The sequence below is a fragment of the Halichoeres trimaculatus genome, unplaced genomic scaffold, assembly GCF_033239565.1.
Source record: "Halichoeres trimaculatus isolate MK-OKI-2021-1 unplaced genomic scaffold, fHalTri1.1 fHalTri1_scaffold_4, whole genome shotgun sequence".
NCBI lineage: Eukaryota > Metazoa > Chordata > Actinopteri > Labriformes > Labridae > Halichoeres > Halichoeres trimaculatus.
Genome location: NW_027437182.1, coordinates 8,265,276 through 8,279,121, shown reverse-complemented (window position 1 = coordinate 8,279,121; position 13,846 = coordinate 8,265,276). Strand labels below are relative to the sequence as shown.

Sequence of the window (13,846 nt, the reverse complement as noted above, 5' to 3'; positions counted from 1 at the left end):
CCTGCAGGGCAAGACTCCCACGTGCGTTCCAACCCGCAGGTTGAAAACCTTTTGGCTTTGTATGTTAGCACTGACAATTTTGGAACAGATCCAGGGAAGCAGAAACCTTTACAGGCGCTGAGCCGCTGTGGCCTAACAAATGGTCTTATAATGCCACCAGTCAGAGCTCAGACATCCAGCACTGAAGGCAGTGACATTTGAGAGACCTTCTGAAAACTAAAGCAACAGCTTGAGTTTGGAAGTAAAGTAGAATTCATTCTTCTGGCTCAACACAGCCTAATATCACAGAGATTGTAGAATTTGGAGTCACTGGGTGTTATTTGTTTAAGTGCAAAAAACAGTTGACATGCCAAAGTTAATTACATTTATTCAGTCTGAAAGATGAATGGGTAAGTTCAGTGTTGTAGTTGCACAGTGTAAAGATCACATTGCACAATACTTGTATTGTTAGCAACCTTTCACATTTACAATAGTGATGTAACACAAAAATGCACATATACATGACTTTGTCAAGGATTTATTTTTAGACTGATCCCAATTATATGTGTGCAAATTTCTATTTTGTTTTTGATAAATGAATAAATAAATAAATAAAATTCATTAATTAATTGATAAAAACACTGCAAAGCAGACTATTTCCAATATGAATTAAAATGGTCTGCACCATTGGTAAATAATTATGATAATTTTTATAATAATAATGATAATAATAATAATAATAATAATAATAATAATAATAATAATAATAATAATAATAATTATTATTATTATTATTATTATTATTATCATCATCATCATCATCATCATCATCATCATCATCATCATCATCATCATTATTATTATTATTTTTATTATTATTATTATTATTATTATTATTATTATTATTATCATTATTATTATTATTATTATTATTATTATTATTATTATTATTATTATTATTATTATTATTATTATTATTATTATTGTTGTTGTTGTTGTTGTTGTTGTTGTTGTTGTTGTTGTTGTTGGTAGTAGTAGTAGTAGTAGTAGTAGTAGTAGTAGTAGTAGTAGTAGTAGTAGTATAATTATTATTTCATTTCAATTTCTGGGGTCTTGTCAGTCCAACCACCTGTCCACTGAGATGCTTCATTTAAAATGGATAAGTATGGTAAATGAGGACATAAAGCTTAACAGGTGGTTGTTAAGCCTTTTTTCATGAGCTTTGTTTTAAGTATCCAAGAATGCTATGAATAGGAAATAGCGAGTTAAAAAACAAAATCAGTTACAACAACTGTTCCTGTGTTAGTTTATGCTTAGTCGCAGAGGTTAGGTTTTAAACAGTCATACTCCCCTGCTGTAAAGTATGACTGTGTGGCCCATGGCTTTGGTCTCTGTCCATAAGTTTGTTGACAGACACCTTTGAGATAAAGTGTTGGTTACCCTGTTTTCAAAGCCTGAAATGGCTAGGATACACCCTATGTCAGTGAATTACTGACTTCCTATGACCCTGACCGCTGCCTGAGGTCTTCTAGCAGGAGCCTACCAGTGGTTCCTCAATCTTGACTGGTCACGGAAGTTGACTGGGTGTTTGCTGTTTCGAACACCCTCCCTGAGGATGTCAGCCAGGCAAACTGTGTGTCCACTAAAATCTCTACTTACAACTTATTTCAACCGTCTGGCTTTTTCTTGACCTTTAGCTTTGTATTTCTTGTCTGTTTCCCTTGGCTCTTTCAGTTGTTTTTTTTTCACCTTGTTTTATTGAAATATAGTATTGTCTTCTATATTCTATCTGATATACATATTTTATGCCCCCTGTTTGTTTTTGTTTTTGCCTTAGTCATCATTTGTTAAGATTCTTGTCATTGTCACTAAACTGTAAACATGTCTGGTTGTACAATAAATTGGACGGTTTGATATGAATTCAAACTGTGTTTCCTTATCTTTGCAGCCAGCCTCCAGTGGACACTGGAGGAACTGCAGTTTTCTGAAATATTTTAATGGTTTACTGACACAGTAGAGTGGCATCCACTTATTTTATGATCAATACTCACCCCGACCTGCTCAGTAATACAAACCATTCCACAGAAAGGCAGCTGATGATAAAAACATGGCAACAGTACTTGTCTATCAGTCATTTTATCAGCTCCTCTCAGTTTTAGATAAATGTCGTTTGGCCATACCAAATTACACCAGACAAAATCTGTTTATTCAAAAGGGGATCAGATTCATCTGCCAGGTTATTCAACATATGAGCGAACAGATTAATCTGTTCCTCTGTAATAATTTCCCTGATGGATGGATACAAAAGAGATGCCTCCTGGTTATTAGAGTTTTTTTTTTTTTTTTTTAACTGAAAAAAAAAAAAAAAAAAAGCCAGACCCAACCTCGGCCACTGTGTAGTTTGAATTTGTTTCTTATCTGAGTACAATGTCCATAACTGCATAACTGTCAGTGGGTTTTGGCATGTCTGGCTGCCTCCCTGTCCTACGGTTTTATCCACCATATTGGAAAGCTGGACTGGTGTGTGTTTATCTATCTATGTGTGTGCTTGTCAGTGTGTGTGTGTGTGTGTGTGTGTGTGTGTGTGTGTGTGTGTGTGTGTGTGTGTGTAAATCCACAAGATTTGTCTCTCCCAGCCAGCCACCTAGCCAGCTAACTTTGCAGTCTGCTCACACCCCCACAGTCCTCTCCTTTGGACAAACACAGCAGTCTCCTCTGTGATGGATGCAGAGTCTAAGTGCCACCACTGTTTTTAGCCCTCTAAATATTTCTGCTCTCGCACAAACGCCTCCATGTGCTTGACACTGGCTCCTCTGTTTAGCCTCTTTTGTGGGTAATATTTGCACCTGTTCCATCTGTCTCCCTGCCCAGCACGTTTCCTTTTCTTTTCCGCTTCTATTTCCAACAGATTTGTGTTTATTCTGTCTGTTTCTCGGAAGAAAAGAGTTATCACTGGAAACTTTCTGTGGAGCTATGTTAATTCCCCATTGTGTGGGTGAGGAAAACATATGGCCTGCTGTCGAAAAAAACTGCCTATATATGTTTACACAATGCAACGCATACATTTGTGTAGGCATCTATATTAGAGAGTCTGGTCTTCTTCTTCCCTCTTTGTATGTAAATGTGTTGTGCGTGCTCCTTAGTGAACAGCCGAGTTTGTCATGGTTAATGCAGTGCAGATTTTCAGAGGGAGCACATAATGCCTCGGGTGCTCGACGTGGTGCTCTCAACTGCCCTTTTTTCAGAGATTTGTTCAAATAATGACCATGTCTAACTGCAGAGGGCAAGCCGGCCAAGCTGCTTGCAGACAGGAAGGGAAAGAGGCAGGTTGGAAAATAGACTTAGCTTCATGAGACTGGTAAAAAGTCTACTGCTATACAGTAGGTATATTTAGGTCTGAAATGGTTCAGATGGGCTCTCGAGACCAAAGAGTTGCCACGCTTCCCACTCCAACGATAAGCCTCTTCTTTTGTATGTAAAACCTCCAACCTGTTGACCTGACCCTGGCCTGGCTCTGCCCATTGTATTGGTTTGTTATTGTAAAAATGTTAACTAGTTATCTGGTGTCGACAAGGTTTATCTTACTTTTAAGTCGGACGTAATAATGTTGTTTCAGTGTCTGACTTCCTGTACTGCTGGTTCTACACTGTGCAAATGGATGCACTTGGCGTCTGGCAAAAAAAGGACACTTTAATATCTGATCCAGACGCCACCAAGCTGCCCAAACACAACAGCGTGGAGCCATTGTGGATAAACAAAATGGCAACCTCCAGTCTAAGTATATGAGGCAATGTGGAAATGCAAAAATCTACAGTTCATCAGAGCTCAGGTGGCCTATTGGTTTAGGTTGCGCACTATGAGGTTTTCCCTTGCCCGGGTTTGAATCCAGCCTGTCGCCTCCTTCCTGCATGTCACCCCCTGCTCTTGCCCTGTTCCTGCTCTATCCACTGTCCTCTCTACTATCCAATTTAAGGCATAAAAAAGCCCAAATAAAAACTTGTGGACAAAAAAAAAAAAAAAAAAACTATACTTCGTCAAGTAAATTTAGGGTCATTTTTTTCTAACTCAGCAATTTAGAAGATATTAAAATTGTGAGTTTGCCCAATCAGTGGAAGAGCTCAGCTGATTGACAGGCAGGTATCCTGTAGCTGCTCGTGAGGGGGCTTAAAGCTGGCCATATTTCCAACGTGGCCTCTGTCGATGATTTGCTTCAAAACTCTGTTTCAGAAACAGACAGGGGACATCACTGAGACTATGTTCATTTATTGCACAGTCTTTGATTTTTACCCACTGAATTGAATAGAAACCAATCAGATTCAGAGTCGTGATGGAGCGGAGACAGGGCAGAGACAAAGCTGGTGCAATTTAGCCATAATGCATTCCTCATTTCTGGTGGCAATAATCTAAGCTTGCTCTGATGTTCCATTAACTTCTAGCCAACAGCAACCTTCAATCTGGAAATATGATGCAAAAGGTTTCAAAACTACCTCTGGTGGTCACTTGTGGCCAGCTCCGAAAGAATCAATTAATGGTGTCCACTGAGAAAAGACTTGAAAATCTGCCTCAGATGCCACTAAGGTCTGTCCATGAACTTCAATAATTATAAGCTAATCATCATCATCATCATCATCATCAACATGATCTTACTTTTGTCAAGGAAAGGGATGTCATTATCTCTGGAAAGACAACTCCAGACAACCTATGCTCTCAAGTGTAAGAGATACTTTGACGCCAACTTTAACAAGCTGCCTGGAATTTTCACTTTCTACTTGGATTATAACTTAAAATCCAGATGTATTCTGACTTAAATTGAACCAAACAAATTTAACAAAGTTAAGTTGAACAATAAAGTTAAATTGATGGTTAAGTAAAATATACACAAGGCAGCAGATGGATAGAAATATCTCATTATCCAGAAAACCAATCTCCAGCTGATGCTCTCTGACAGACTGTTTATCGCAGAGAACAGGACACTTCTGCAGCATGATGAAGTAAAAAAAAGATGCCTTTGTCATGTAACAGTGGGAAAACTCTGGCAGATATCAAGGGCATGGTTCATATTTACACATTAAGTGTCAAACTATGTTGCAGAAACTTTTCTGTTTCTTGAAGTGAGCCCTGATTCAGAACAGGAGCTCAGAGCGCCAGTCTCAGACTGCAACAGCCACAAACCGAGCATGAAGAGAAGACATCAGTGCTGAGCTGTTTCCTGCCTCTTTAGGGGGGAGGAAGTAATGTCTGGAGACAGCCTGAGAGCCGGGGGTGCACTGAAGGGTGTCAATATAGAACAAAATTGAATTAAAGTGTAATTAGGGAAATCATTACCTGACACTTCTGCAGTTAGGGATTTGGTTAATTTACTCTACATTCCTTCACGAATGGACTGTGTCTTAGCAGATTTTGAGTCAAGGGTGACTGAGTGCTTGTGAGTGGCAGAAGATGAATTCATAATGCACTCCTTAATAATGGAACACTGATTCGATCAAATCTGCTTTAAAAGTGTTTATTCAGTGTAAAAGATGGCAAGGCTGGTGCTGACTGTGCTGACAGAAGCATATCTTATCCTGGCTCAAAGTGTAAGCATTATCTGAGTGTGTGTGTGTGTGTGATGGGGGAGATCCCTCCTTCTAAATGCTCTGAAACTGAGTCTGATGCCAGGATTCCACAGGGCACATCACTTTGGCATAACTATGCTTTTCATCCCTTGTTTTTACTTGATTTCAGTTTCTGAAGTCTCGCTAACACAGCAGCAAGATGTTTCATATGCAGCTATGTTCCATAGATTTACTATTAAAGAAACTTTATGGATCTTTTCCATTTCTGTGCATCTTTGAAAACAGTGTTGTATTACTTTAAGAGCACTCAGGCCTTGAAAAGTATTGATTTGTACTGCTGCATGTGAACACTGTAAGTGGGAAAAGCCAAAAATGGATTTATCCATTACCCCGTCAACAGGCCTGTCTACAGGCAAACATACAAGGCTCAACTATGTGCAAAAAAAACATGATAAGTTTAGAAAAATAAACCTCAGATGTTGCAGTATTTGTACAGACTACATAAGAAAAGAGACTACATGTATGACTCAGCAAAGTGTCCTCTTAGACTTCCTTTTCTTTCTCATAAGTTATTACCTCCTCCAAGGAGGTAATGTTTTGGGGAGAGTTTGTCTGTTTGTTTGTCTGTGAACAACATAACTCAAAAAGTTATAAAAAGATCCTGATGAAATTTTCAGGAAATGTTCAAAATGGGATAAGGAAGAAGTGATTGAATTTTTGAGGTGATCAAGATCACCACCTGGACCCAGGATTTTTTTAAAGGATTCTTTATCATTGTGAGATAGGGCTGTTTTCACCATAAATGGTTGGATTGCTTTGCAAAACATTACAAGACATGATCAGGATAATTTCTGACAGATGTAAAAGTATGATCACGATCCTGCCAGTATTCTGGATCCTAAGATCTGGAATATGAAATATTTACTGGATCATCATAATTTTCAACACTGTCAGGTAACAAATTATCATACATACCTGCGAATAACACCAAATTGTACCAGAGTGTAACATTAAAGTAGGACTGAAGTGTTGTGTGACACTCACAGTATGCTTGGTGGTCTCTGACTGTTTGGCCGTACCAATAAATCAAGGTTTTATGTCACATTAAAAAATGATTGATAGATTCTTAAGATACATATAGAAAGAACATAAACAAGAGATAAGACTTTGAAGAAAAAGAAAAAAGAAAGAAAAAAGAAACTTTTTTGGAGCTGCATGAATAAAGATTGATTGTCAGGATACAATGCAATGTGAAGGATACAACTCAATAAAACACCCTTCACTGTCTCATTGAAGGAACTCCAAGATTCAAGTGCTGTACCTACAAAAAGAAAAACTAAAAAACCCCAACAACCCACATGCAAACAGCGTGAGAAACACAGGAAAAAGCCACAAAACAAAGAAAAGTGTTCTACTTTACACATTTTGCTCAAGATCTGCATAAAACAGCATAAATGTGAGAAAAGATGAGGACATCATGATGATGTTGCACAAGCAATGCAGCCTCAAGAAACACTTTTTGAATGAGGTGGGCACAGAGGAGGCTTTAAAGCTTACAGAGAGGGACTCGAGTAACCACACAGGGATCACTCCTGTGGGTAGAAACAAACAGCCCCTGTTGTTGAATGGGTTGGAGGGCTCTTGAGGATTAAACCACATTTAAAACTAAACATATTCAGGTTTAAAAGAGCTGGACAACATCACAGGCTGACTGCTAAGTTGTAGAGCAGTGGGTAAAGTGTTCAGAGATGATTTGTGTTTTTCCATAGTAAAACGTGTATCTCGATGGAACCCTATGGCACCCTTTAGTAAAGGGAGAAATAAGGAACAAGACTTAGCAGGGCTGATGTGGAGGGTTTCAGCTGAAAGGGGGTTGGCCAACCAGTTTCTGTTACCCTGGATATGCCAGTCCAAGAAGTCTATTAACCGTGTTGACCTTTTCTCCTTTAGCAAAGCTTTGACCTTAAAAAAAAAAAAAAAAAAAAAAAAAAACAGCTTACAACTTATGACATCGTTTCTGCCTTTGGATGTAAATCTATGAGCAATGTTGTTGGCATTGTTGCCCGTTACGCACGGATCATTTTAAGGCTAAACAACATAGCTATACATAAGTTGCATGACCGCAATTAGCTACAGGAGGTCCCTCTGGGGAAGAGATTTATGAGCAGGTGCATGTTTTGTGTGCATTTGTGTATGTGTGTGATCCTGCTGCAGAGCAGTTAGTTGTGATATGCCATTATTTTCACAGAGGAGCTTCATTTGTTGCTCCTTCTCAAGTAATTAATTTATTCATGCCAGTTAAAAATAAAACCAGGAGAGGACCCTTGTGAGAATATTAAGGCAGGGGAAGGAGCTGGAAGGGTGTCAAAACATCTGCTGGGTGTGCTGCAAAGTCGCTTTCACTACCCATCAAAAACACAAAGAATCTTACTTTATGGAGTCTGTAAGTAGCTGTGCTGCATTCTGTGCTGTTTATCAGTTAAATTGGCTTCACTATAACGTTCAAGCTCCTTTAGGCATACCCAATGGAACCAAAGTGTGACAAATTAAAATAGAGATTCAGGCTGTTGACGCATTTCTCCACCTGTGGGCCGATGTAAATAAAGCCTAATGTAGAGGAAGGTATGAGAGAATAAATTTTTAAAACGCTGAAAATGTGTTGGTTTGTGTTTTTCTGAATTTCTAACGTTACTTGTCACCCAGTGCTAAACCACAGCCAGAAAGAGCCATGTGGGTGATAATGCAGTGTGAATAAAAAGGTGTGGAAAATATGACCTTCAGCCAGGAAATATTATAAGGTAAACAAGCATCAGTTAGAGGGTGAAAAAATCAATTCTGCTTTCAGAAAAACATTTCCTTTTCCACCTTATCATAAAACTACAAATTAAGAATACTTTAAATCAACCTTAAAATTAGATTCTACTGCACAAAATCACTTCAGGTGCTTTCCCAGACCTGCTACCTCACTCTACCCTCAGCAAACAACACTGAAATCATAAATGACTCAAAAGGGGGCACAGAGCATGTCATCAATTAATCCTAAGGTCACAGGTTTGATTTCTTGAGTACCCTTGAGCGGGTCACTGGATAAAAAGGTGGGAAAGTCTAAAGAGCTTTTTCTGTTATCGTAGAAAAGCAAAAGCTTGTTTCCATGGTAGTTATACTGATAGAAAGTAGTAAAACTGCAAATAACCAACATGGTGAAGACCCAGTCTGGACTGGAATGGTTCAGTCTAAACTGTTCAGATTTTAATTCGGACGACACTGCTTGGGTTTGTGGTTTCCATATAAACATTTTTTCTAAATCAAAACAAAATGGGTTATCATTACATTTGTGTTTGAGGTTTTAAAACCTCAAATAGCTTTAAAGGGGGATTAAAGAATACGCTACAAGTGCCCTTGAGACCTGTAGCTAAAGGGTACCAAACAGCCATGCCTAAGGGATCTTGCAGCTGATGCTAAAAGATAAACTGAAACCTAGTTCCTTACCCCAAATGAACTGATTGCTGGAGCACCAAAAGTGTTTTTGGTTTCCCCTCCTTTCACAATAAGATCACACGCAGCTGTTATTGACTTGGTATTATTATTATTTTTTTCTCTTGTTGTATTGTATCCTTTAAGCCTTACAATGTGAATGTGTCTCTGTCAGTTTGTGGCATGGGCGCCAATTTATGGGTGCTTAAAAGTAACATGACTGCAACTTTAAAAAAGCTGCTGAAATGGGTGTTTAAGCACATTGTACTATATTATTTAAAAGCATCATAGGTGCACAGACAGTAAAACGACAACCTGCATAAATGCACACAACATGCACACAGTCAAGCTCTCCCGAAAACTTCACGAACGACACAAACGTTTTTTTTTTTTCTTCTTTTTCTGTTTAATCACTGCAATAAGCTCTATCACACAGAAAGAATACATTTTAGGCTATAAGACATCTAAAATCTGACTCTCCAGATCTTAGATAGCTGAAAAATGAGCTGTACTAAAAGCCAGCAAGAACGGAGCTGTCTGTGGTTCTGAAAGTTTATGCCTTAAATCATGACATACCAATCTGACAGTTATCAGCATATGCAACAGTTTCCATGATCAATCAGTTCTGCTCTTACTGCTCATTGTGGAAATTTAAGGAGACGGATACAAAAAATAAATAAATAAATCAGTGCCTATGGTTCCTGGTGTTGTAGTTTAAGGAGTGACCCTGTAAAGTGAAGACCTTCTGCTAAACATGCCAGTGGATATCCAGTTTACAACAGCTGGTGAAACATGGGATAAATCCTTGAGAATGCATCCTAGTTTGGTTTAATGTATGGGCCATAAAAAGTACATAATCAGATCTAATCTAATAATCAGTATTTACTGAAAACTTAATCATATCAGCAGATCTCTGCTGTTTTCATGCTTTAGATGCAGAGCAGTCCAGTGTTGTGCTGTTTCTGGATTATTAAAATGGCTTGGACTGTCAACAGTTTTCCCACTAGTGCTAGTCTCCTTTCATATGTCAACAAATCCATCTGCAGTGCAATAAAGCATGATCAAAACCAGCACTGGCTGAATACCCTCCATTCTTATGGCTAACTGTGGCGCTGCACAGAAGAATGCTTTTCCAAACAGAAGACTAAGGTGACTTAGAACTGATTCACAAGTGAAAAGAAGCTTGAAAATTGTTTAGAATAAGTTGTTCAAACAAATGGACAGTTGACAGTAGATATGTCAGCTCAAAAACACCAAAGGCTCCCTGAAAAAGCTGCTTTGGATATCTCATAACAGACCATAAAGGAAATTGAAACAGATGCTGAAAGGCACCCTGTGCATTGGTTCATTGCCTCCGCCAAGAAGGTTACATTTGTGGGAGAGTTTGTCAATCTGTTTGTTTGTCTGTAAACAACATAACTTAAAAGGAGCAGAGAAATCTTGAGGAAATGTTCAAAATGACATTAGGCAGAAGTGACTGCATTTGGGAGGTGATCAAGATCACCGCCTGGATCCATGTTTGTTTGTTTTTTTTAAGGAATTTTTATCATCATGAGATAGGGCCGTTTTACCATATGTGTGTACAACTCCACCATAAATGATCAGATTGCTTTACAAAACAATACAAGAAGTGGTCACCATCATTTGTGACAGATGTAAAAGTATCATCTAGATCATGTCAATATTCTGGACACTAAGATCTGGAATATGAAATATGTACTGGGTCATCATAATTTTCAACACTGTCAGGAAACAAATTATCGTACAAACCTGCAACTAACACCAAATTGTAGCAGACAGTCTGCTGAAAGGGAGTATAACATTAAAGTAGGACTGAAGTGTTGCATGACAATCACAATATGCTTGCCAGTGGTCTGCACTCTGAGTGCTTTTCTAGTCATTAAAGAAACAACTGTATATACCTTTGCTGTGTCTGTTTTTTTTTTTTTTTTTTTTTCAAATCTTAATGAATATACATAGGAATCTTTTTAGAAATGGAATTATAATATATCTTTACGCCCTCATCATATGTCTTTCTCTTCCATATTTAAGATCTCTCTGGCCTGAGATGTGACAGCTCAAGTCCCTGCAGCCTCCCCCTGCGTCAATCATTTTCCAGTAACACCCCCAGATCACAACAACCCATTTATTTGGTAAGTGTGTGTGATCACATGTAATTTGTTTTTTTTTTCTTCTTTCTGCACTGTCCCGGAGTCGATGGCAGCTGATGAGGTCTTAGAGAGCCAAGCCTTTTATTCTCCTGAGAGCATGTCCCAAAACAGCATCTGGCCATGCCTCACAGCCAAATACACACACATACACACACTGTATGCCCCACAAACAGGCATACACTCGTTTAATACACTATATTTAACCAGTGCTGTCTCCCTCGCTGCTGCATTAGCTCTAAACATTTTGTCCATCTGCAGTCGTTCCATTAAATCTCACTACAGTCTGTTGTCTGCTGTTTAAAATCTCACTGCAGTGTAATTTTAGTATTGCAAGGACATATGGTCTCTGATGAAATGATGATATTATGTTGTTCCATAATAGACGCACGATCAGATCTGATTCTTGAATATTACTAGAAGAGGATTTTCCCTATCTAGACTTAAAGCAGGGCATAAAAAGTGCAAAGTACATAAATCTATAAATGTTGAACTTTTCATGAGACAGGTTGAGGCAAGAGATGTGAGCATGTTTTTGAAGTATTCACAGCTCTCGGATGTGGTGCCATGAGAGAAAATTCTTGTTAAGTCCATGTCTCCATCCTATTAAGATTCTGATACATTTCCAGCCTCAGCAGCCGTATTATCTCAAATGTAGCCCGCAGCAAATCACTGAGCAATACCCGCAATTTGTTAAGGTAATAGTCCTAGAAATTTTAAAATGATTATTTCATTTATCGGGGGTGAAACCAGTGCAGAATTAGCGTTGGGAAGAAAAGAAAGGAGGCAAAGAGAGGAAGATGGATTCAAAGTGATCAAGGGCAGTTGGTAGTTTACTCAAGGTTGAAAAATCTCTCTCCCAACACAGAGAAAGTTTGCACGTCATTATAACATAACGAGTGAGCTGGTGCGGGTGCTCTCCCAAAACACTCGTGACCCTTAACAAGGTCATTTTAGAGCCATGTGAGCAAACAATGGCCATAAAATTACTGCAAACATCTTGTGCAGCACAATCAGAGTATTCAAAAGTCTAATATTTACCTCATTATCTCCAGGACTTCTCCCACTCACAATGCTCTCATGGCCCTGCTCCATGTGGGAAAGTGCTGGTGCCATCTGAATGCCAAGTGCAGTCTTCAAATCTTAGAAATCTGAATTTGATGGAGAGTGTTTGTGGTGTTATATGATAGAATCTTGGGGGGGGGGGGTCAGTTCAAGAGACTGCCATTGTGCCATTGTGTACAAACTGAAAGAAACAGTAGAGTAAGTGATCATTTGCTTTTTTTTTTTTTTTTTCAACAATTGATTTTATAAATAAATATAACTCAAGCAACTACTGAATTTTTTTTTTTTTTTTTTTTTTTTTTTTTTTGTTGTTGTTTTTTCTGGTGTGATTAAAATCTTTTGAAGACTCTTATGTCACTTTCTATCTTTCCAATGATATTATTCCTCTTCCCTAGAACGGCCAGTACAATAACATGCAGAAAGAAAAATTTCTTAATTGGGTCATGATATCATTGGCAACTTCTAGGACAGCCATAGCCACTTTCCTTGCTCAGGAGTTGGAAAAAAAAATGTTGTCCATCTGAAAACTTAGACAGGGACTTGCTGTGTGATGGTGACTTGACTATAATCATGCATTAAAAGAAAACAGGGACATTCTGTTGATTAAATAGAGCAGAGGGAGTTTGCTTGGGTCTTGGTGAGGTGGTTGTAAGCAGTGTGTCCAACCGTGACTTACAACTACAGAAGCTAAAGCTGGACTCAATGGTCACACAGGTAGTTAGCAGGATAGAGAGAAAAAATTATATGCAAATGTGGGGCTACACATTTGCATAGAAACTACACGTTGCTGAACACAGTGGAAGTCTTCATGTAGGATTTTTTTTTTCTTCCCTCCATGTGTTCTTATGAAAAATACACTTGTGCAATTTAAATGTTGGATTTGTGGTATTTGTTTCCATAGATTACCTGGATTAAGCTTCCCAGATGTTAAAATGAGCTGCATCGTGTGTTAAATTTTTGAGTAGCTTTAGCTGATTTCTCAAGCACTTTCCCTGCCACATACTATTCACCAAACATTTACACCAACAGAATAGCTTTTTTTTTTCAGCCTCAGTGAAGGACACAAAATTCACAAAAAGCTCAAACAGTTGCATTGTGCCAAATAAGTTCTGTAAATATATTGAGCAATGGGCTAAGCATTTAACTTTTTATAATAATAATAATAATAATAATAATAATAATAATAATAATAATAATAATAATAATAATAATAATAATAATAATAATAATTATTATTATTATTATTATTATTATTATTATTATTATTATTATTATTATTATTATTATTATTATGTTAAAAACAACAAATTGTATTTCTAAAGCACTTTTCAAAAATTTTAAGACACGGTTTAATTGTTAAAATCAGTACAATCAAAAACAAAAAAAGGGAAAAAAAAAAAAAAAAAAAAAAAAAAAAGGAAATAAAAACAGCCATGGTTAAATATGCTTTCTCCAAAGATGTTTTTGTTGATGCCATAAAAGCTCTGACTGTTTCACATTCATGTCTAAAGCCTACCAGTTTTGCTTAAGCTCAATAATTAATAAGAAAATGTGTTATTTTTTAAACAGGCAAGAATTGCATCTTGCAAGTTGTGTCAACTCTCA

General features: G+C 37.7%; 1 long non-coding RNA gene across 1 annotated transcript in view; it reads left to right on the top strand.

The window, feature by feature from the left end:
• Positions 1-13,846, top strand: part of LOC141789507 (uncharacterized) — an 83,848-nt gene that overhangs the window by 58,190 nt on the left and 11,812 nt on the right. The window contains exon 2 of the long non-coding RNA XR_012598212.1: positions 11,061-11,161. This is a non-coding gene — a long non-coding RNA (uncharacterized LOC141789507). The remainder of the gene's footprint in view (positions 1-11,060; positions 11,162-13,846) is intronic.